Source organism: Ornithorhynchus anatinus, chromosome 2 (assembly GCF_004115215.2).
Source record: "Ornithorhynchus anatinus isolate Pmale09 chromosome 2, mOrnAna1.pri.v4, whole genome shotgun sequence".
NCBI lineage: Eukaryota > Metazoa > Chordata > Mammalia > Monotremata > Ornithorhynchidae > Ornithorhynchus > Ornithorhynchus anatinus.
This window is the reverse complement of record NC_041729.1, coordinates 113,998,978-114,022,579: the sequence shown is the minus strand read 5'-3', so window position 1 is coordinate 114,022,579 and position 23,602 is coordinate 113,998,978. Positions and strand designations below refer to the sequence as shown.

Here is a 23,602-nt window from a genome sequence, read left to right as displayed (position 1 = left end):
TCTAGACTGTGAGCTCATTGTGTGCAGCAATGTGTCTGTTGTTATATTGTAGTCTCCCAAGCATTTCCTGGCCCACCACTTATCAGCTGTGTAAACTTGGGCAAGACACTTAACTTCTCTGTGCCTCAGGTACCTCATCTGTAAAATGGTGACTTGCACTGTAAGCCCCACGTGGGACAACCTAATTATCTTGTATTTGCCCCAGTGCTTAGAACAGTGCTTGGCACATAAGTGCTTAACAAATACCATCATTAATTAATTACTTAATTTGCACACAATAAATGCTCAATAAATATGATGGAATGAATGAATGAAGATGCAGGTTTGGTTTTTAGGTCTCCTTTTTTATATTTCTTCATAAAAATCTTGGTGGGAGACTAGAACTGGAGTTATAGGGGTAACTGGTGGTCATGCCAACCCAGGTTTTATCACTTTTGTTTCCTTCTCATTTTCTTTTTTTTATCATAACTGGGAACTGTTGGAAACCACAATCATTCTACTGCTTTTACCTTGCTACATTGCCTTTTAATGCTTGCCTTTGTTTATGTCTTTTCACACAGTTTTCAATACCTGTGATTACCCTCATAGATAAGCCAATTTGAATTTTTGGGGAGTAAGATTTCATTAGACACTACATATTGTATGCTTCAGTAAAATCAATTTCTATTATGTTGACGATGCATCTTTTATCCACTAATGTTGTTCAGTGAAAGCATGCAATCAAATCTGCCCTATATAAATGTATACAGTCATCTAGTCATCCATAGTTGTTCTATACCTGTTTACAGGTTTGTTTTCTAAATATTTGTTCTCTGATTTCAGTTAGGGTTTTTGGCCTGGGAATAATAGTAAGAGTGATTCCTCTTTCCATATCTGCTTTTCCTGCCTTACATTTTCTGTACTTTCTATGTTCTAGGATTTATGGAAGATAATCATCCTTTATTCAATAATGAATTTACTTAAGTGCTATCCTTCATGTTGTCATATTTTTCTGGATAGGAAATATATCTTGTAATTTAATTACTTTGAATTAAATGACTATTTTTATGCATCCACTTATATCTCAATTATTAAGTTATTATTGTACATTTTAATGGCAGAAAATGTGGGCTTTTTTTATTGAATTTCTAATGGGTTTATTCTTTCATTTATTTTTAAAGAATTTGATTCAATAATTTAAAAAGACAATCATTTAATTGTAAAATGACCATATGCCTGCTTTTGCAGTTCAGAGGTGAAAGTAAACCAGACTCATTTGGAATATAATTGAAGAGGAGCTCCCCTCCAAGAGTGAAAATGAAAGTGAAAAGCAATCCTTATGCTCCTGGTGCTCCAGGCCTTTCAGTCTGCAGGACCGTGCCCCCACCCACCTAGGCCCAGGGAAGTGGGGGAGGTGCTGCATTATCCAGCTAAGCTCCCAGCCCCATCCCCCATCTCGGGTTCCATAAAGTGAGTGCATTTATGTGAATAGTAATGAAGCTTTTTGGCAAATACTTTAAAAATTGGCAGCCCTTTCTCATGTCCTTTAAAGGTCGCTATCACCTGTACTAGCAAAGAGCGGTCAAGTCAGGCAGAGGAAGCAGGGTCGGGCCTTACCAGGGAGTGTATTGGGCTGTAATCATTGCTGTAGCAATTATCCGGGAGCAAGCTGTGAATCCAAGTTGTGCTAGGGAGGGTTTGTGGTTTTCACTAGGCACATTTTAAAACAAAAACCTGGTCTCGTTCCTTCGGGGATTCCTGGACATTTAAAATTATGAAATATGAAATTTTCTCCCAGCAAAGTCTGCAGCCACTGTCATTTTTTCCCCTCCCTCCCACCAATCAGATTCTCAACAGGCAGATTATCAAAAGTGTCTATCAGTAAGATCCTGTCTGGGGAATCTAATCAGAGGAAGCAAATGGCTCCTTTTTGGGACGCTAATGATTTAGATATGTATTGCCTACATGCTGCAGGTGCTAGGGTGACAATATAAATGAATTGATATAAGCCAGATACATTTCTAAAACTGGACATCTTCCTATCATTAAGCATTGCACTGCTTCAAACTGGGATTTCTTTTCTGAATGCTGTTCAGTGTGATGTCTACACCAGAAACTTCACCATTTGCTTCTGAGTATAAGTTTTGGTTAAGTGGCATAATGTAATCCCAACAGAACCCCATCACCCTGATTCGCTCCCTCTGCTCTTCCATCCTCTCCCTGTCGCACAGCACTTACGTGTATATCTGTAATTTCATTTATTTATATTGGTACCTGTTTAATTGAATTGATGTCTGTCTCTCCCTCCCCTCTAGACTGTGAGCTCATTGTGGATAGGGACTGTCTCTCTTTATTGCTGTACTGTACTTTCCCAAGCACTTAGTACAGTGCTCTGGACACAGTAAGCACTCAATAAATATGTCTGAATGAATGAACCCATTAACACCAAGTAAAGCAGCACTATCAACTGGAAGAATACTATCCCAACCGGTCTCCCAGGAACTAATCATTTCCTAGGCCTTCATCTGGTGAACTCACAACAAGTTGCCTTGTTAAATACTGCTCTTGATCCTGTAAACAACAATAAAGAACAGACTGGATCGACTCTATTTGAGAGAGGTGATTGCTGGCCTGTGGGGGGTGGAGCATGGAGGGAGATGGAGCTTTCTCTCCCTGTTCTACCCAGTAATGGGCCTGGAGCAATCAATGACTACATGTAGAGCCACAGCTGCCATGCCTAAGGCAGATAAGAGGCAGTCGTTTTAAAGAGTGAGGGAACACCTGGGGGCCCATTGAAGTAGCACAGAAGAAGGCATGCAGTGGGGTAGAAGCATGCAGAGAAGCAAGAAGGAAGGATGCTGAGAGCAGCACTTGTCAGCAGCACATGGAAGCAGAAGGAAAAAGCTTTGGCAGACTGGGCTCCTTTGATCACAGACTGGCATTGTATCCTTGGATTGGAGTTAGTGTATGTAAGTGTCACTCCCTTGTACACTAGTAAAACTAAGTAAAAGCTTTTCACAGTAACACTGGTGATCAGAGATGTAGTTTGAGCTCTACTACATATCACTGAGGCTCCTCTAGTCCAGGAAGGTAGTCCTGGTTGGTATGAAATAAGGGCTTGAAAAACTTTGTACCTTAGAAAGGCACAGCTTTCTCATGTATTCCCATTGGGCTTTTCCTAAGTGTGGAGGAAAAAAAAGTGCCCACTTTTAAATAACCCATGTCAGAATGTCCATTCTAACATTTATTGTCTGTGCTAAGATGGCTCTGTCTTATTCCACCTCTAACTGGGATATAAATGGACTCACTTCAGGTATCTCAGCTTCTGTCCCCTTACCTCCATTGAAACCTCCCTCTCAAAAGTCACCAATGACCTCCTTGCCAAATCCAATGGCTCCTATTCCATCCTAATCCTCTTCTACTACTCAACTGCCTTTGACAGTGTAGACCATCCCCTTCTCCTGGATGTTATCCAACCTTGGCTTCACTGATGATGTCCTCTTCTGGTTCTCCTCATATCCCTGGCCATTCATTCTCAGGTTCCTTCACGGTCTTATCCTCCCCCTCCCATCCCCTACTGTAGGAGTCCCTCAGGTTCAGTTCTTGGTCCCCTTCTATTCTCATCTATACTTGCTCCCTTGAAAAATTCATTCACTCCCATGGCTTCAACTACCATCTCTATGTGGATGATAACCAAATCTACATCTCCTCCCCTAATCTCTCTCCCTCTCTCCAGGCTTGCATCTACTCCTGCCTTCAGGACATCTCTACATGGATGTCCTTCCACCACCTCAACCTCAATATGTCCAAAATAGAGCTTCTTATCTTCCCTCCCAAACCCTGTCCTCTCCCAAACTTTCCTGTCACTATAGATGGCACAACCATTCTTCCCATCTCACAAGCCCACAACCTTGGGGTCATCCTTGACTCTGCTCTCTCTTTCAACCCACATCCCCAATCTGTCACCAAATCTTGTCAGTCTCATCTTCACAACATCGCCAAACTCTACCCTTTCATCTCCATCCAGACCATTAATACAGTCACTCAGCCTCTTTTCTGACCTCTCCCCACTTCAGTCCGCACTTCACTCCACTGCCCAGATTATCTTTCTACAGAAACGTTCAGGACATGTCACCTCTCTCCTCAAAAATATCCAGTGGCTGCCTATCCACCTTCTCATCAGACAAAAACTCCTCACTGTTGGCTTTAAAGCTCTCCATCACTTTGCCCTTTCCTACCTCATCTCCTTTCATTCCTTCTTCATCCCAGTCTGCACACTTTGATCCTCTGGAGCTAACCTTCTCAGTGTGCCCTTATCTCGCTGCTGACCACTGGCCCACATCCTACCTCTCTCCTGGAATGTCCTCCCTCCTCAAATCCACCAGACAATGACTCTCTCCCCACCACCCCTTTCAAAGCCCTACCTCCTCCAGGAGGCCTTCCCAGACTAAGCCCCTCTTTTCCTCAGCTTCCTATCCACTATGCCATGCTAATCAATCAAGGGTACAGTGCAATAGATGGGAAATCAATGTTATAAACTGTAATCTCATTAGAAGCAGCATGACCTAGTGAATAAAGCATTGGCTTCTGAGTCAAAAAGACCTGGGTTCTAATTCTGACTCTGCCACTTGTCTTCTGTATGGCCTTGGGCAAGTCACTTAACTTTTCTGTGCCTCTGTTCCCTCATCTGTAAAATGGGGATTAAGACTGTGAGCCTCATATGCCTGGCACATAGTAAGTACTTAACAAATACCATAATTATTAACATTATTATTCTTATTGTCAGAGAATGTACATACCAACTTTGTTGCAGTATACTCTCCCAAGCATTTAGTACAGTGCTCTGAGAAGCAGCGTGGTTCAGTGGAAAGAGCACGGGCTTTGGAGTCAGAGGTCATGAGTTCGAATCCCAGCTCTGCCATTTCTCAGCTGTGTGACTGTGGGCAAGTCACTTAACTTCTCTGTGCCTCAGTTAGCTCATCTGTAAAATGGGGATGAAGACTGTGAGCCCCACGTGGGACAATCTGATACCCCTGTGTCTATCCCAGCACTTAGAACAGTGCTCTGCACATAGTAAGCGCTTAACAAATACCAACAGTGAGTACTCACTAAATACTATTGATTTAATAAGCAACGTGTTGAGCATTTTATTAGAGTTGGTAGTCATGATCTCTGCCCTCAAGGAGTTTACAATCAAGTGACATTAAAATACATTCCAAATAGGGTAAGCATCAGAGTAATAATAATAATAATGATAATCATGATATTTGTTAAATGCTTACAATGTGCCAAGCACTGAGGGAAATACAAGACAATCAGGTTGTCCTACCTGGGGCTCACATTCTTAATCCCCATTTGACAGATGAGGAAACTGAGGCACAGAGAAGTTATGACTTGCCCAAGGTCAAACAGCAGACAAGTGGTGGAGCCAGGATTAGAACCCACATCTTCTGACTCCCAAGCCCATGCTCTTTTCACTAAGTCCCTCTGTCGCACTTGGAGAGTTTCCAGTACTCTACCTGTCTCGACTATGGGAGGGGAGAGTTAAGCACAGGCATATCCATTCCACTCCTAGTGTGGGCAGTGGCTAGTGAGTGGAAGGCAATCTGCTACAAGTCAAAACTCACCTGTGCTGGGCAGCAGTGGCATGAGAGAGTTGAGGATGAAGACTCAAGTTTATTGTGTGGAAGGAACCAATGGTAAGCCACTTCGGTATTTTTACCAAGAAAATCCTATAGATAAAGTACCAGAATGATTGCAAATGGAGGTGGGGTATTCTGGGTGAGATGTGTTCACGATGTCACTATGGATCAGAGATGGCTTGAAAGCATAAGACAAAACAAGCAGCAGAGTATAAGGATATATGTGTAAGTTCTGGGGAGTTGGGAGTGTGGTGAGAGTAACAAAAGTAAATAAGAAATAGTGTGGTCTAGTAGCATGAGCACAGGTTTGGGAGTCAGAGGACCTGTGCTCTATTACCAGCTCTGCAGCTTGTCTGCTGTGTGTCCTTGGGCAAGTCATTTAGCATCTCACTGTCTCAGTTCCCTCATCCACAAAATGGAAGTTGAATACCTGTTCTCCCTCCTACTTAGACTGTGAGCCCCATATGGAACGCTATTATCTTGTATCTACCCCAGCACTTAGTACAGTGCTTGGAACATAGTAAGCACTTAATAAATACCACAGTTATTATTATTAATTATTAAGGAGTACAGGCCCAGGTGCATAGGCAATGAAGAAAGGAAGGGTGAAGTTAGGGAAGATTTCTTGGGGGAGATATCAGTTCAGTTAGGGCTCTGAAAATGGGGAGAGATGGTCTGTCAGATAAGAAGGGGGATGGAGTTCCAAGGATAGAGGGATGATGTGAGCAAGGTTTTAGTGCTGAGAGATGAGATCAAGGTATTGTGAGTAAATTGGCATTGTTCTTCTTCTTCAAATGCTGTCAAGTGGCTTATGACCCATAGAGACTCCATGGACACAGCCTTTTCAGAAGGTTCCATTTTCTGTCATAAGATAATTCTGTTATGTGTATCCATAGGGTTTTCTTGTTATAGATTTGGAAGTGGCTTACCATTGCCTTCTTCCGTGTAGTAAAAACTTGAGTCTCTGCCATTGTCTTTAATCAACATTTTGATCACTTGATCATCCACTTTTGATTCTTTCCCATGCTGTCACTGTCCAGCACAGGTGAATCGACTTTGACATTAAAGGCGCGAAATGTGAGGTTGTACTGTGGCTGTCTGAGCAGCCCTATTTAATGATACACTGAATAATAATAATTATTAAGAGTATATTTATTAAGCATTTACTATGTATCAAGAATTATTCTAAGTGTGAAGGTAATAGATACCCATTAATAAGATTGGACACTGTTCCTGTCCCACACTGGGCTCACAGTCTAAGTAGAAGGGAGAACAGGTAATTGAATCTGCATTTTATAATTGATAAAACTGAGGTCCAAAGAAGTTGGCAAATGACAGACAGAATTAGAACCCAGGCCCTCTGACTCCAAGACTTGGACTTTCTCCACTAGGTCATGCTGCTTCCCAGAATGAAACGGGGAGGAACTACAAAAGATGTGCTAAACATTTCCTCCTTGCACCATCCTCAATCCTGGCTCATCAGAAGATCAAGTCCATTGGACTTTAATCTTGTCGTGCATCAACCGTGGGTTTCTTCAGCCACATTCATATACATGGATGGGACCACACAGTCAGCAGTGTCAATTTTGAACATGGAGAGCACCCTATCTAAATATAGCCATGCCATGCTGGAGAAGTAATAATAGTAGCAATTGATCACTTACTACATGCCAAGCACTCTCCCAAGCACTAGGGTATAGACAATAAAATCATATCAAATTTAGTCCCTGTCCCACATGGGGCTCACAGTCTATGGGAAAGGAAGGTCAGTACTTAATCCCCCTTTATATATAGGAAATCTGAGACACAGAGAACTGAAGTGACTTACCCAAGTGGCAGAGCTGGCATTAGAACATAGGTCTCCTAACTTAATCCTGTTCCCTTTCCAGTAGAACACATTACTTCGCCGGGATTCTTCCACCAATAGTAGCTGTCCAGCCTGTATCATCAGAAGTCCCATTACACTGGGTAAGAGCCCTCACCAAAGCACTCTAGGAAACAGAAATATAGCTTTTTTTCGATCCAATCCCAGCAGCAACAGTGAGCAATGGGCGTCAGTGGCAGATAAAACACATTTCCCTCTATTCATTTCACTCCCTTTTGCTGTCTCCTTCCTTTTTCTCTCTATGCTTCTCTGTTCCCTCTCCTTTTGCCCATTTTCCATCTCCTGCCTTTGGTATCCTTTTCTCCTTTCATTTATCTCCCTTTTCTCTTGTTATATTCACCTTTCTCTGCCACAACTTTGGTCCTGGCCAAATACTCCAAAATATGTCGATCCTTAGCCACTTGCCTCATACTCCTCAAACTTCCAGTTTCCAGGGGCCTTTGGTGGGACCGCTCTGTGTCCTAGCAATGCAATTTGAATCCACTGAGATTCTACAGAGCCTAGTACAGGGCAGACTGTACCTGCTGGTTGAGTGAGGAAGGCAAGCTCATTCAAGCCATGTCTTCTTTAGGCTTATTGTTGGTCTGCGGCACCACACAGACTGTTCAGTTGCTGCTCTGCACATCTTCTCAGCTCTGTGCCTCCAGGGCAGTCATCTGGGTTGGGCAGCTCCTATTCTGTGCCATTCCAGGAGGCACATGCTTTTCTACATAGGAAGAAATGAAAGATGAACTATTTGCTCTAGCTAAATTATCTACTTGTCCTTTTAGTTAATTTTGAGCTTAGGGGACACAGTAAGTCTCTGTTGGTATACATGTTATTTTTGTTCATTGCTTTTTTCCTTTCTCCCTTCTCTGCATGTTTTTATCTCTGTGACAAAAAATATTTTCATCTTAATTCTCTATCATTTCTCATATCAAAGGGCCATCTCCATGGCAACATATCAGTGTTATTCCATCATACACTAAATCACACTTAATTTATTAAATTTATTATTAAAATGAAAGGAGGTTTTACCTATAAAAATCAGACTTTATAATAATTTATAGATAGCAAGGACTATTTTTGTTCTCTGGAGGGATGTTTGAGAAACAGCATAGCTTAGTGGAAAGAGCACGGGCTTGGGAGTCAGAGGTCATGAGTTTGAATCCCAGCTCCCCCACTTGTCAGCTGTGACTTTGGGCAAGTCACTTAACTTCTTTGTGCCTCAGTTGCCTCCTCTGTAAAATGGGGATCAAGACTGTGAGCCCCACAGGGGACAACCTGATCACCTTGTAGCACCCCCAGCACTTAGAACAGTGCTTTGCACATAGTATTCGCTTAACAACTGCTATTATTATTATTATGCTTTTGATTTTTTTTAAATGACTGAGTCATGTTTTTCCCAAATTAATTTGTATTTTAAGTACTGTATTTTTCTTTCACTTTTTCTGCAATGATTGGAACTGGACATTTCTTTGATAACATCATGTGAACTAGAAAATTTCCAGAAAAACTTTGCAGCAGTTTCTCCATCAATCACATTAAAATAACTCTAACTAGCATCACTACTATTGCTGCTGAGAAATCATTTAGGAATTATAGAGTAGTTAATTTTTTTGAGGGTTTTGGAAAGAGCAAGGTGGCATAAGACTTTCAGGTATTATTGTAAATAGAGAAATATTAAAAAGCTGTCTCTGAAGATAATTTTGTGTTTATTTTTGACCCCAAAACATAAAGCAGCAGTTGAGAATATTTACATACAAGAGAATATCCTCTCAAGCCTATTCAGGGATGTCAGGAGCAAGGAGGGACACATAACAGTGATGGATTATGTTTTGGAATTGACAACTAATGTGCAAACAGTAGGGCAAATTAAGGCTGTGTTTATATTTTCCAGCCTTACTGTGCTATCTGATCCAAATCAGTTTTTTTTTATTGCTCTATATTGCCTTTCTACATGGCCCACATGAAGCAGAGTGGGAACAAGCAGATGGTTTTGGGTAGATGTATGTATCTTTCTCCTGAAATAGCTCCATGAGGCAGTTCATTTTCTGGATCCAAACCTTCTAGCCTTAGAATCCTTGATATTAGCACATTTCCTGCCACAGTCAATTTCAGGATCTTCTCTATTGAACAGTGAGTGGGGCTTCCAAAGATAAGATCTGACTTTTAAAATGGTATTATCCCCATTCAACCTCCTTCATATGAGACAGGCCACCTCTCTTCACAATTCAACCTTAAAAAAATTGTCACTCTTTAATATTTATTAATCCCTTACTATGTGTCAAACACCATTCTAAGTGCTGGAGTAGATACAAATCAATCAGGTCAGATGCAGTCTTTGTCCCTTGTGGGGCTCACAGTCTAAATTGGAGGGAGGAGTACCTCCAGTACCTCAACTGTACTGAAGCACACAGAAGTGAAGTCATACAGTAAACAAGTGGTGGAGCTGAAATTAGAACCCAGATCCTCTAACTCCCAAGCCTGTGCTCTTTCATTTGGCCACACTACTTCTCTTCTACCAAGTCTTCCCTGACTAATCTCTCATCTGCTCACTCTGTTTTCTTCCCCTAATGTATCACCTGTTCACTTTAATCCTCTTTCCCTAAGTAATTAAGTACTTATCCTACCTCCACAGCACTGAGGTACATAGTCTTACATTCCCTTGCTTCCCCTATTTGTAATTTATTTAATGTCTACTCTGCCACTCCTTGCCTTAGCTCCTTGCAGTCAAGACTCATGTCTACCAACTGTATTGTTCTCTTATTGTTCTAAGAAGTAGCTAAGCTTTGCTCTTGTTAAATGCCAGTGATTGATCATCTGCAAATAGGAAAGACTCAATAAAAACCACTGATTAATTCTTGTTCATAAGCCCTCGGTAGAGTAAGTGCAACAGGAAAGTCAGCAGGATGAAGCTTACTCATGATTGCAGATGTTTTGTTGGCAAACTATTAATAGTATTTTATTGCATTATACCATGTGCAGAGCACTAAGTGGTTGGGCAGTAAATGAGAACTTAGAGCTAAGCACTAAGTACAATAGAATTACTGTAAATAAACCCTGCCTTCAAAGAACATACACTATAGCAGGGAAGACAGACACTAAAATAAATGAGATAGATGATTCAAATGTACCTTGTGTCATTCATTAGTGAACTGGGATTTTACAGAATGTGTTCTCAAAAATACGGTTATATAATGAACAGCTGTATAATGGGGTGAGGATAGAAATTGTACAGTGACTACGGATGATGATATAGAAAGGATGTCCAAATTAGTAGGCAAGGTGAGGTGGAGTAGGAGGTCACTGGATCTCAGGAATGATAGAAAGCAGACAGGGGAAGGGTCTTCAGGAACATCTTTGGGGATATCGAAGTTCCCAAAGATCAGTGTAGGCATGGAGAAGGAGGGAGGGAATCTGAGAAAGGGATCAAAATTGTTCAAACTGTTGGAGATGGGGTCTAGGGGCGTCGGGAGGAGGGGATGGTAGGTGATTGACTAGTACCGGTAGTAAGTGGTAGAGGTGGATTGATATGGGTGACAAAGGAAGGGAAAGACAAGAAATCTCTGTCACTGTAGGTGGCACCACCATCCTTCCTGTCTCTCAAGCCCATAATCTTGGTGTTATCCTTGACTCCTCTCTGTCAACCCTCATATTCAATCCAAAAATCTATTTTTTTATGTTCTGTTATATTTATCAGTCAATCAATCAGTGGCATTTACTAAGTCCTTAATATGTGCAGAGCATTGTACTTAAGTGCTTGGGGACTTTGATTTCAATGGTATTTAAGTGCTTACCATTTGCCAGGCACTGCTCTAAAAGCTGGGCGGTATATAAGGTTGGACACAGTCCATGTCCCATAGGGACCTCACAGTCTTAATCTCCATTTAATAGAAGTGGTAACTAAGGCACAGAGAAATTGACAGCCTTGCCCACGGTCACACAGTAGACAAGTGGTAGTTATGGAATTAGAATAATAATAATGATGGTATTTCATTCAATCGTATTGAACACTTACGGTGTGCAGAGCACTGTACTAAGTGCTTGGAAAGTACATCGGTAACAGATAGAGACAGGTCCTTCCCAAAAATGGGCTCACAGTCTAGAAGGGGGAGACAGTCAACAAAACAAGTAGACAAGCATCAATAGCATCAAAATAGATAAATAGAATTATAGTTATATATACACATTAATTAAATAGCATAATATGTAAAATATGGAATGCTTCCTGACTTTGCATGCCAGTTTACTATGTGTCAAGCACTGTTCTAAGCAAGGGGGTAGATTAAAAACTAAATAGGTTGGTCACGGTCCCATTTTCCACATGAGGTAACTGAGGCACAGAGAAATTAAGTAATTGCCTAAGTCACACACAGACAAGTGACAGTCGAAATTAGAACCCAGGTCCTTCTGACTCCCAGGCCCATGCTCTATCCACTAGGCCATGGTGCTTCACCCAGATCCTAGGTCTCCCAGGCCCATGCTCTTTCCACTAGAACAAGCTGGTTTTGTTCCTTGTTAGCTCATCCTTTAATAATAATAATAATTATGGAATTTCTTAAGCACTTGCTATGTGCCAGTTACTATTCTGAGCACTGGAATGGATACAAGCAAATCAAGTTGGACACAGTCCTTTTCCCATGTGGGGCTCAGTCTCAATTCCCATTTTACAGATAAGGTAAATTAGGCACAGAGCAGTGAAGTGACTTGCCCAGAGATTTAAGATCTACCCAAAGGTCACACAGACATGTGGCAAAGCCAGGATTAGAACCCATGACCTTGTGACTCCCAGGCCTGTGCTTTATCCAGTATGCCAAGCTGCCGGACAGTGCCCTCACCACATGAGACTCATAGTCTAAGAGGGGAAAAGTGCAAGTATTTTATAACAAATTTTCATATGGGGAAACTGAGGCACAAAGATTTAAGATGTGTCCAAGGGTCACACAGCCAAAAGGTTAGTGGTGTTGGGACTAGATCCTGGGTATTCTGACTCTGTCTTACAATCTTCCTACTAGGTCACACTGTCTCCCTTCTTCATCTATTTGGGCATCTAGCAATGATATATTGGACTGTTGAGGTATCATTCAATAAAGGTTTGCCAGATCCAATGGCCTCCTACTCCATTCTAATCCTCCTAGACCTCTCAGATGTCTTTAACACTGTGGACCACCCTCTTCTCCTGGAAATGTTATCCAACTTTGGTTTCACCGACTCTATCCTCTCCTGATTCTCCTCATCTCTCTGGCCATTCATTCTCAATCTCCTTCGTGGGCTTCATGGTCTCCTCTGCCTTCCACCCCCTAACTGGGGTAGGGGGTGTCCCGCAAGCTTCAGTTCTGGGTTCCCTTCTATTCTCTATTTACACCCATTCCCTTGGAGAACTCCTCCGCTCTCATGACTTCAACTATCACCTCAATGAGGATGATACCCAAATCTACATCTCCAGCCCTAAACTCTCTCTCCTTCTCTGCAGTCTCTCATTTCTTCTTGCATTCACGACATCTTTTCTGTGATGTTCTCCCATCACCTCAAGCCTAACATGTCCAAAACTGAACTCCTTTCTTCCCACCCAAACCCTGCTCTCTCCCTGACTTTCCCATCCCTTCCTGCCTCATAAGCCCATATCTTTGACTCCTCTCTCTCATTCAACCCACATATTCAATCTATCACTAAATCCTGTTGATCCCACCTTCACAACATTGTTAAAATCTGCCCTTTCCTCTCTATCCAAACTGCTTCCACGTTAATATAATTGGTCAGCCTATCCTACCTGGATTACTGCATCAGCCTCCTCGCTGACCTCCCAACCTCCTGTCTCTCCCCTCTCCAGGCCATACTTTACTCTGCTGCCTGGATCATTTTCTACAAAAATATTCAGGGCATGTCCCCCCTATTTCTCAAAAACTCCAGTGGTTGCCTATCCACCTCTGCATCAAAAAAATTTTTTCACCATTGGTTTTAAAGTACTCCACCACCTTGCCCCCTCTACTTCACCTTACTCCTTTCCTTCTAAAACCCAGCCCTCATACTTCGGAGAGTACAGTACCATCGAGTGGGTAGACACATTATCTGGCCACAACAAGCCAAACTGCAACTACCTTGATCTAGGAGCTTATCGTATCCCACCTTGACTACTGCATCAGCCTCTTCCCTGAACTCCCAGGCTCCTGTCTTTCCCCACTGTAGTCCTTATTTCATTCTGCTACCCAGATCATTTTTCTAAAAAATGTTCAGTCTATGTCTTCCCACTCATCAAGAACCTATCCAACCCTGCATTAAACAGAAACTCCTTTCCATTATCTATAAAGCACTCAATCAGCTTGCACCTTCCTACCTCACCTTGAAGATTTCCTACTATGACCCAGTCTGTACACTTTGCTCCTCTAATGCCAATTTACTCACTATACCTGTATCGCATCTATCTCACTGCCAACTGCTAGCCCACGTACTCCCTCTGGTCTGGAACTCTGTCCTCTTCCTTGGGTGACAGACCACCACTCTCCCCACTTGCAAAACCTTACTAAAATCATATCTTCTCCAAGAGGCCTTCCCAGACCAACCCCCCCATTTCCCCTCCTCTCTCTCCCTTCTTCCTCACCTATGCATTTGGATCTCTACCCTTTAAGCATTTGCAATCCACCCCAACCTCAGCTCCACAGCATTTAAGTAAATATCCATCATTTATTTAAATGCCTGTCTATCCTCTAAATTATAAGCTCCTTTTGGGTAGGTAATGTATCTACCAGCTCTCACCCTGTGCACAATAAATAAATGTGCATGGCATATAACAAATGCTTGTGTTCAATAAATAAATGAATGAATGAACTCTGTTTAATTTTAGTCTCCCAAGAGCTTAGTACAGTGATCTGCACATACCACTGATTGTAGAGAGAGATACAATAGAGTTAGTAAACAAGATCCCTGCCCTCAAGAAGCTTACAATCTAGCTGGAGAGGCAGATATTAAAATAAATTACAAGTAGGGGAAATAACTGAATATAAGGATATATACCTAAGTACTGCGGGGTTGGGTTGAGTACCTAAATGCTTAGGGAGTAGGATTAAGTGTATAGGAAGGGACAATAGGGTAGAGATATTAATAATTATTTAGTGTTCCTTATGTTGAAAAGAGACTGTGTGAGCAAGAAAACAGAGTATTCCTTCCCTGTTGGAAGATCTCCATGTGTCATCCATCAAGTCCAGTAGCTTTGGCCATTTTTCAGGTAAATTCACTGTGGCCAGAGACCATGTCTACTGACTCTGTTATAGTATACTCTTCCAAGTACTGAGTACAGTGCCTTGCATACAGAAAGTACTCAACAAATACCATTGATTGATTAATTGATTCATGACTAATCTGTAATATATCCATGTCTGCCTATTTTAAATAATCAAAGAGATATATTTCTTGTGATGCTCAGGTTTCAACTCCCTCTATAGTCTAGGAAAGAATTCTAGCAGGTCTAGGTGATGTAACCATTTATTACCCATATGTCTATCATTATTGTTCCGATTTTTGTCCTAATTAGTATACTATTGCCACTTAGACATGGATGTACGATACTGTAAAATGCAGGCGCAATACTTTTATTTCTAACCAAAGTTCCAAACTCTAGAAGGATGCTTCACTTTTTATAGGACAAGTTCAGGGGTTTGGTTTGTTGTTTTGTTTAAACACACCTTCTAGGTATTTTTGACTTTGGAATTATTATGTGACTATAGAAATATATTCAGATTTATTATTCATCTTTGTTCTCCATATCCCTACCAGTTTTGGGGGCTCTTTTAGGTGGATGTTAGTGCTGATATTTGCATATCACATGATACTTTTCTTCCTCTATCAAGTTAAAATATAGACTCTAATCAAACTATAGCTCCTCTTTTAACCTCAACATTTAAGAGAATGATCTGATACTCTGCTTCACGAAGCCTATATATGCCTCAGATTTTGTCTTCAAGTGACTCTGGAAAATGCTGTGAACATCTGTCTATAAACACATTTCTGGCTCTCCCTTAAAACTTGTTAATTGTTAATACACCCACAATGGAAACTGATTTTTATTTTTTTTTTTAAAAACAGAAGGTCTGTTTGAATCAGATGGTGTGAGATCAAGTCAAAATAAGTGTGGTTTCACCCTGTGCAGACACAGTTAACACTTCCATAAATATAGTCTTTGTTTTCAGAGGTTCTACCATATGAATTGTGTCTTTCCCTCATCCTCATTTCATGTAAAGATTTTGAAGGAGCATTACCACAACTCCTACTTTAATCTTTAACTAATAAACACATGTCTACATGGGAAAGTAGAGACAGATGGATTTAGGAATTCTTAAAAATTAGTATAGCTAGCCTTTCACAGAATTTCTAAGCTCATCATCTGTTTTTACTGAGTAATCAGCAAAATGAACTTTGCAACCTTCTCACCTTATGAATTCAGTAAGTCATTTTTGAAAAGGAAGCTATGACTTTTGGAGAAAGGCACTGTTCTGCTCCCAGACATTCGTGTTTCAAATGAATCTTTCTCCAAATGTCTCAGGGACTACAGTGCCTGGCATATAGCAAGTACTTAACAAATTCATTTTTATTATTACTAACAAACACTTTATTTTCATTGGGAGAGGTGTCAGGAGCCAAGAAATATGCATATTGATACTTCTCCCCAAGATAGGGAACTCTCTTTCTGGGGGCTTGGGTAAGGGATATGGTAGAGGGGATTTGGTGGGAGATGGAATCTCATTTGCCTCCACCAAGCCTGGGATTCCTGATTCTCTTCTCCCTTGACTCAGAACTTGTCAGCACCCCCACAGGGGAAGAAAGTACCAGGAAGTTTTGAATTCTGGAAAAAGCCCCGGTCTAGCCAACAAGTTTTAAAGCTGAGCCCTGGCAAACTCCAGAGCAGAAGTAAATCAGTCAGCATCCAGTCATATTTTCGGAGTGCCTATTGTGAACTAAGCAGGTGTGAGAGAAAAAGAGAAGCAAGACACTGCTGCACAATCTCCACCCTCACCAAATCTGAAATCCTTCTCTCTGAACAGAAACTTCTCCCTTGCTTCCTCTCACACACTCCTCCTCCACATAGATGTGTACTATTTCCTCCACAGAGACCTCCACTCTCTCAACCCCATCCATCTCTCTCAGTGCATCACTCCCCACTAGCCTTCATAGCCATTCTACCCACTCTTGATGCTCTCAACTCCACCCTCTCTACTCAACTCACTCATTTCCCTATCCCTTCATTACTCTCTCACCATTAAACCACAGCCCTGGATCACCTCCACTGTCTGCTTCCTTCGCTCTTATGCTTGAGCCTCTGAATGCTGCTGGCAGAAATCTAAACATCAGGCCAAACTTGTCCACTTCAAGTTTGTCTTTTCATGCCTTAACTTTGCCCTATCCTCTGCACAGCAAAGCTATTTCTTTTCCTTTATTGACACCATGCCCATCACCCTCGTCAGTTGTTCCTGACATTTAACTCCTTCCTCAAGCCCCCCTTCCTCCCCCTCCCCCATCCCTCACCTCCAACTAACTGGCCACCTACTTCATTAGGAAAATTAACACATTCAGGTCTGAGCTCCCAAAATTACCCCTTCCCCCTCTCAATCCCCCTCCTCTCGGCCCCCCTTTCAACTTTCCCATTTTCCCAGCAGTATCTTCAGAGTAGATCTCCTGCCTCCTCAAGTGCTACATTCTCCACATGTGCATTGAACCCCATTCGATCCCATGTTATAAAAAACTCTCACCCCTTCCCTCCTTCTTTCCTTAACTTCCATCTTCAACCACTCACTCTCCAAAGGCTTCTTCCTCTCTGCCTCAAACATGCTCATGTTTTCCCCATTCTAAAAAAAAACCCTCCCTTGACCCCACAGCCCCCCTCCAGTTATCACCCCATCTCTCTCCTACCCTTCCTTTCCAAACTCCTGGAGTGAGTCATCTACACTCGCTGCCTCAAATTCCTCTCCTCCAACTCTCTCCTGGACCCCCACCAACCTGGCTTCTGCCCCTCCACTCCACTGAAACCATCCTCTCAAAGGTCACCAATATCCTCTTTCTTGCCAAATCCAACAACGCCTACTCATAAAATCCTCCTCAACCTCTCAGCTGCCTTTGACACTGTGGACCATCCCCTTCTCCTCAACACATTATCCAACCTTGGCTTCACTGACTCCATCCTCTCCTGACTCTCCTCATCTCTCTGGCCATTCATTCTGTCACTTTTGTGGGCTTCTCCTCCCCCTCCCATCCCCTAACTGTAGGGGGGCCCTCAAGCGTCAGTTCTTGGTCCCCTTCTATTCTCCATCTACACTCCCTCCCTCAGAGAACTCATTCGCTCCCATGGCTTCAACTATCATCTCTACGTGGGTGATACCCAAATCTATATCTTCTCCTGTGTTCTCTCTCCCTCCTTCCAGGATCGTATCTCCTCCTGCCTTCAGGACATCTCTACTTAGATGTCCTCCCGCCACCTAACAATCAACATGTCCAAGACAGAGTTCCTTATCTTCCCTCCAAAACCCTGTCTTCTTCCTGACTTTTCTGTCACTGTGGACGGCTCTACCATCTTTCCTGTCTCAAAAGCCTGCAACCTTGGTGTCATCCTTGACTCTGCTCTCTCATTCACCCCACATTTTCAATCCATCACCAGAGCCTGCTGGTCTCATCTTCACAACATCGCCAAGATCTTCCCTTTCCTCTCCATCCAAACTACTGACCATGTTAGTACAATCACTCTTTCTATCCTGACTGAATTACTGCATCAGCCTCCTTTGAGACCTCCCAACCTCCTGTTTCTCCCGACTTCAGTCCATACATCATTCAGCTGCCGGGATTCTTTTCTACAGAAATGTTCTGGGCATGTCACTTCCCTCCTCAAAAATCTTCAGTAGTTGCCCATCAACCTCCATATCAAGCAAAACTCCTCATTATTGGTTTCAAAGATCTCCATCACCTTGCCCCTTCTTACCTTATCTCCCTTCTCTCTTTCTATATCCCAGCCCACACACTCCACTCCTCTGGTGCTAACCTTCTCACTGTGCCTTTTTCTCACCTTTCCCACCATCGATCCCTGACCCATGTCCTACCTCTCGCCTGGAATGCCCTCCCTCCTCAAACTTGCCAAAGACTCACATTTCCTCTCTTCAGAGCCCTTCTGAAGGCTCACCTCCTCCAAGAGGCCTTCTCAGACTAAGCCTCACTTTTACTCAGCTTCCCCTCCCCTCTGCATCATCCCGACTTGCTCCCTTCACTCTACCCACCTCTCCCTGCTCCTCAATACTTGTGTATATATGTACATATCTGTAATTCTACTTATTTATCTTGATGTCTGTTTACTTGTTTTTGATGTCTGTCTCTCCTCTTCTAAACTGTAATATAGGGGTGGGCAAGGATTGTCTCTCTCTATTGCTGCATTTTACCTTCCAAATGCTTAGTACATTGCTCTGCATATAGTAAGTGCTCAAGAAATACAACTGAATGAATGAAGATGCATTCCCTACTACAAGGTGCTTATAATTTAATTGAAGAAACAGACAGAGAAATATGATTTGCACACTTTAGTAGGAGGAATAGAACTTAACAAGAAGTTGTACTATTACATTAGGATAAAATCATTGAATAGTTGGAGTACAATATAATTGAAAAAAATACATAGATATACATATGTACATTTATGTAGTTTAAAAATGGCACCTATCAAATGTCACTGATAGGTGCCATTTCATTTCCTGTGTCCACTGTATTTTCCTAAAGGGAACAGAACAGGAACAAGAACATACATTTTTTGTTATTTTCAATGTTGTTCCTTGGCAGAGTTCCACAGGTCACGGAAACATGTCACCTTATGTACTACTTCACAGTTCAAAGCCATTAAGATGCTGCTACTGCTGCTAGGATTGAGGTCTCTTTCCCTAGACAAGACAAGACATTGGGATGTATAGCACACATCCCCTTTAACTGCCAAGAATGTACATTTTCACCACCCCTGTTCTCAGATTTTTTTTTTTACCTTGAAGCAGCCTCATTTTGTCAGGAAAGAAAGAGTTAGCAGCTCAGAGGGCTGCTCAGTAGCTTGCACAATCTCATGCCCCCAAAAATGCAACCATTGAGAAGGATTTATTGAGATACTCTGAAGAGAAAACATTGAGAAGGAGCGCAGGGCTCAGGTTTCTCACAACCAGGCATTCTACCCTGGTCCAGGGATTTGGCCTGGCTGGACTAATTCCTGATTTGTGAGATTCCTCAAGGACAATAGGAGGTTTTCATGTCCTTCGGTGTTGGGAAATGACCTATAGAATGTGCCTGTCCCCCTACAGAGTAGCCCCCATATCAAATCACTGGCTGATCCTGGGGAGATCCCCACCGGGGCACTTCAGTCCAAAACAGGAAGGCTGTGTAATCATTGAGCATGAGACTATGTAATAGAAGACCCGAGTTAGACTAGGAATTAGAATACCCTAGTTGTAGTCCATGATGAAGACTGAAAGCTCCTCACTGGCAGCAGTCAATTTACTAACTCTATGATATTGTACAAGAGGTTAGTATCATTCTGTGCACATAGCAAGTGCTCAATAAATATTATGGATCAACTGATAATTAATGAGAACGGTCTCCTCAAGCTCATGCTCGAGCAAAGGTCAAGCCTGCTGTCCCTGAGTAACTTTCTGCAATGTGTCTCAATGCTAAGAGAAATTAATCCTAGAGACTGCTCCATGAGGAACAGTATTTCCACCAAGATGTGCAGTTTTTTTCCAATTCCTCCTCAAAAGGTGGCATTAGGTGTGAGGAACAAACAAGCCACCTAGGATAGTGAGACCCATCTGCAGGAGTAAGAAACCTGTTTGGTACTCTTACCAAGGACAGTAAGCTTTATTTAAACACAGAACAAGCTGACATCTTGAGGGCATTTCTATGTTCTCTGGAAAGATGGGAAGCTGATCACTACAGGCAACTGCATACTTTTAGAGAAATACCTGTCCCAGTCATCAATATGTTCCTTGATTGTGTATCTGTCTGCCCCTCCCAATACTTCCTACCATCAGCCTCCAGGTCATCTGGCAAACAGGGAAAACAGGAATACTCAAATGACCATTAGTACCTCACTACCAGAGTCCCTTCCTAGAGCCTCAGGTTGAAGGAAGAGGTGAGGATTGGGACATTAGGAATTCCAGAAACAGTGTATTAATAACAGTAAGCCAGAGTGATGAGGAGCTGTGCCATACCAGAACCTGCAAAGATGAAAATGAAGAAAGATCCTAGGCAAAATTTAAATGTGTACCAATATTGCACACAATTAAAGATCAAAATAGAAGGGAAAGATGCACAGAGAGAGGAAGGGAGAGAAAGTGGAGTAGGAGGAAGAGAGAGAAACTGTCAGAGGTGATTAATGTTCACAAGGATAATTTCTGCAGTAGATGGTCTTCTTGAAGATAAGTTTGATTTGTACAATAAGTTAAAGTCTTGCCAATAGGAACAACACAAGGAAACTGAGGAAACTGAAGCACAGAGAAGTTGTGACTTACAAAATCTGCATTTTTCATTCATTGATTTAATGCAAAATCTGCATTGCCACATAAAAGACTTTAGTTAAATCACTCTCCAAATATAGTGGCAAGACAGATTCACTATTACCCCTACTTAAGTGATAATCAGTATATCACAACTTCTCTGAAGGGGATATGCTTAGAATGTAATAGAGGACCACATTCTAGTCAGTATATTTTTGACTGAAGGGACTGATAGATGTGTCCATGTGAATTAAAGAATTAGAAGATATAATCCATTATGCTAAACTTTGGGGAGCCATTTGAAGGAAAGGGACATTCTAAGCTAAAAAATATCCTCAGAGACACCAAAGAGGTTAGATTTAAACAAAAGAAAAGAAGCAGTATTAGGAAATGTTAAGCAAGGTATTAAGTAAAATAAGAAATGGCTCAGGTGTTTTGGAGACAAACTGCCCCAAAGTATATGGAATCTTGCTTACCTTGTGAATATATGCTGCTGTTCTCAAAGCACACCTTGATTCTGTGATAACCAGAACAAAGATAAAACAGAAAAAAATAACACCTTATGTATATTTTGTTTTTAAAAGAATTGTGAACTATTCTACTGAGAGCACCAGTAGTTTGATTAATGTTAAGAAATTATGTGGGTTAAGAAAGTTGGTTCATTTTCAACTTATATTAACACTCGACAATATTTACTTAGTTCTAACATTTGCTCAATGATATTAGGTTGTGTCAGACTGTGAAGGATCATTTTATATACATAGAAAGTTTGAAATGAAGATAGTTTCAAATGTTTTAGAGAAATTTGATTTGAAAAATTGGATGTGGTATCCTGATGGAGCAGCGAATGGGGAGAAGCAGTTATTAGAAATAAGCCTACAGGCTTGCTCAGTTCTATCAGAGGTTATCCCCATTCTCTGCCCAAGTTTAGTGTCAGTGGAATATTCTGGGAAGGGACTGGCTTTTGGGGCAATATTGTAAAATAGGGCTGAGTAAAGGAAGTGATACATATGGAAGTTGGCTAAGAATTGATCGTGGTGCATCTCTGCTTTTATTTCCCTGATATCCAGCTAGAAGGATCTGCATGTGGTAATGTATTTCTCACGAACTAAGCTATACCAGGGATGAAAAGGAGGTTAGCGTGGGTTAATTTGTTATATGACTTTGATCCATGGATGATTTTAATCTAACTGTTTCTCAACAAAGCCCTGAGGCAGTAGGTGGCCTAAATTTGTGGTAATCAGAATTTCAAGCAGACCTTCTCCATTCCCTTAGATAACTCATTCATTCCCATGGCTTCAGCTATCATTTCTATAGATGATTCTCAAGTTTCCCTCTCCAGACCTGGATCTCATATTTCTTCCTGACTTCAGGGCATCTCTATCTGTACGTACTGCCAGCACTACAAACTAAACTTGTCCAAAACATCTTCCCACCCAAACCCTGCCCTCCCCATGACCTTCTCATCACTTTAGAAAATGCCACTAACCTCCCTAGCTCACAAGCCTGTAACTTCAACATTATCCTAAATTCATCTCTCTGTCAACCTATGCATGTTGATCTGCCCCCAAATCCTGTCGATTCTTCTTAAACAGCACTGCTATAACTTGCCCTTTCCTCTCCAACCAAACTACCACTATGCTGACCCAAGCATCTTTCATTTCCCATCTTGACCTTTTGCATCAGCCTCCTTACAGAACTCTGTCCCTTGTGTGTCCCCATTCCAGGGAATACTTCACTCTATTGCCCAGGTCCTTTTTCTAAAAAAATTTCAGTCTGTCAACTCTCAAGAACTCCAGTACTTGTCCAAACACCTCTATATCAAACAGAAATCCTTACCACTGGTTTTAAAACACTCAAACACCTTGGCCTTATCTCTTGCCTCTTACCTCACTGATTTTCTACTACAAGCCAGCCCACATGCTTCACTGCCTCAACTTACTTCCTGTACCTCGATCTCATCTATCTTGCTGTCAACCCCTTGCCCATTTACTCCCTCTGGCCTGAAACTCCCTCCCCTTCATATACAACAGACCATCACTCTCCCAACCTGCAAAGCCTTAATTAAAATCACATCTTCTCTAAAAGACCTTCCCTGTCTAAGCCCTTAGTCCCCTTACTCCATTTCACTTCTACACTGCCTATGCACTTAGATTTGGACTCTTTAGCACTTGATATGCAGCCCACTCTCATCCTCTGACACATTTTTATACATGTCCTCAATTTATTTTAATGTGTTTCTCTTCCATTAGTCTTCAAGCTCCTTATAAGCAGGAAACATGTTTACCAACTCTGTTGCTTTGAGCAGGGAGAAGGAGCTTAATGAAATAAAATTTATTGATTGCTGGATTCAGCTAGCTTGGCATTCTTGAACTTCAGAGCCTATAAACACTACCTTGCAAACCTAATCTATTTATTCTCTTTTGTGATCTTTCCCATTTGTATTACTATTAAATCCTGAAATTGATCTTGTCTGGTTTGGGAGTTTACATTAGTTATGGCTTTTGGGGGCCAAGTGGAACATTTGATTATATCTTTTTTTTGGTGGGGGAGGAGGCTATTTGTTAAACACTTACTATGTGACAAGCACTGTTCTAAGCACTGGGATAGATTCA

The 23,602-nt window shown here is 41.7% G+C and overlaps 1 long non-coding RNA gene across 1 annotated transcript in view; it reads left to right on the top strand.

The window, feature by feature from the left end:
- The first annotated feature begins 2,760 nt into the window (after positions 1 to 2,760).
- LOC114809117 overlaps positions 2,761 to 23,602 on the top strand; it is a 47,909-nt gene continuing 27,067 nt past the window's right edge. Inside the window, exon 1 of the long non-coding RNA XR_003756873.2 lies at positions 2,761 to 2,948. This is a non-coding gene — a long non-coding RNA (uncharacterized LOC114809117). The remainder of the gene's footprint in view (positions 2,949 to 23,602) is intronic.